The following is a 1,720-nucleotide window of genomic DNA, read 5'->3' as shown; positions in this document are numbered from 1 at the left end:
ATGGCATTGTTTCACAGTAGCTGCTGAATCAGCTCAGAGTGGACCAATTTTCATGCTAGTCTGTAGCCTGTTTTAATTTACTTGGGTCTACCCAAGTTATATCCCTTATTGAAATTAATCTACTGTATGGGATACAGCAGATACCCTTTTTATATATAGTTTTCTGCTGCTAACTACTATGTCTGTTCTGGTGCGGCCATAAGTCGGTTGTGTCTGCTGACACATATTTAGTCATAGGTACTTAGTGAATTATATAGGCCGTGATCGTATATAAATATATACTAACATTCAACCACGGCAATCAGGCACATGTGATGCCTCTAGTATGTTACCACACTATTTCAATAATACAAACAAGCAGTTGCACTCAGAGACTGATGGGGAGTGCTGTTCCAACTTTATGAACACTATTTAAATTAGGGATGTGCAGGCTCGGATAGGTTCGAGTTTGCACGTGGAGTTCGGATTTTTCCCTCCAAAAAAACGGAACTCAGAACGAGGCGAAACGTCATCTTACATGGACGAACATCATCATTCCTGGTCTTTTGTCCAGGAATGATGATGTTCGTCCATGTAAGATGACGTTTTGCCTCGTTCTGAGTTCCGTTTTTTTGGAGGGAAAAATCCGAACTCCACGTGCAAACTCGAACCTATCCGAGCCTGCACATCCCTAATTTAAATATGTATATTTTATGTATACTGTATATCCATACATAAGCTTTAGTGAGACTTGGTTATGGTCACCACAGCAAGTTAATCTCAGCCTTTTTGGCTAAGATCAAGTGTAGTATCTATTCTTATCAGTTTAATATCTGATATGCACCGTATCTGGTCCCTGTTTAAGGACTGAATCATTGTGAATTTTCTCAGAGTGTAAGCCCCTATGGGCTAGTGGTACAGGTGACTGCTTTACATAGCAGTGGTCAAGGGTTCAGATCCCACCACAGGCTGATATAATTCATTTTTCTGATTATTTAAACCGGGCTACATAGCCTAGTGTACCATAGCTCTGCCTTAGTTGCCTCCACTGCTATGGTCTGTTCGTCATGAGTTCAGTTCCCAGGTATTCCTAGCTCTATCTATTCCTACTGGAGATACAGTATGAGTTTTCTCATACTTCATCATGGGTAAATGCCTCTTGTTGATATCTTATCTTAGAGCTTATATCTCACTATTGGGTTACATGCTATGTATATAGGTTAATAATTGTTAGTATAACATAATTATGCTATGCTTCAGGGGAGTCAGAGACAGCGTTAGTGGTCCAGCATTATGGGCCTCTCTATCTCTCGTGGCTGATAGATGGAGCAGGGAAGTCTTGCCCTGTAGTGTATTGGTACAATAGAGCAGTCTTAGGTTAATGCACAGTAAATCGGGTATTTTACCCTAACCCAGGTCTCTAGCCTGACAGTTCTTCTTCTCCCATGGGAGTATATGAGGCTGTTTCTAGTTTTACTCTGTGTAGATTTCTCTATTCTAGTGTGTGGTCATTTAGTGTGACCATACATGTCTTCATTAACAAATCTGCTGAAGTTCTTTTCTACACAGGGCGCATCTTCTACTAATGCAGCTCCAGTCTAACAACCAAAAGTTAGAGCATAAGGTCTCAAACACCTACTGAAGATAATCCTGTAACTGGAGGTGCTGGGGCCTGCAATGTTGACCAAGGGTCAGTAAAGATCTATAAATCATGTCGGTTTCTGGTCATTCACAGGTAAGA

The 1,720-nt window shown here is 40.9% G+C and overlaps 1 pseudogene; it reads left to right on the top strand.

Moving 5' to 3' along the window:
* The first annotated feature begins 751 nt into the window (after positions 1 to 751).
* On the top strand, positions 752 to 856 carry LOC148519561 (U2 spliceosomal RNA; annotated as a pseudogene).
* Positions 857 to 1,720: the final 864 nt, after the last annotated feature.

The sequence above is a fragment of the Taudactylus pleione genome, unplaced genomic scaffold, assembly GCF_031769625.1.
Source record: "Taudactylus pleione unplaced genomic scaffold, aTauple2 ptg000189l, whole genome shotgun sequence".
NCBI classification, from domain to species: Eukaryota; Metazoa; Chordata; class Amphibia; order Anura; family Myobatrachidae; genus Taudactylus; species Taudactylus pleione.
Note: the sequence above shows the minus strand (reverse complement) of the source record. Positions and strands in the feature narration are given on the sequence as shown.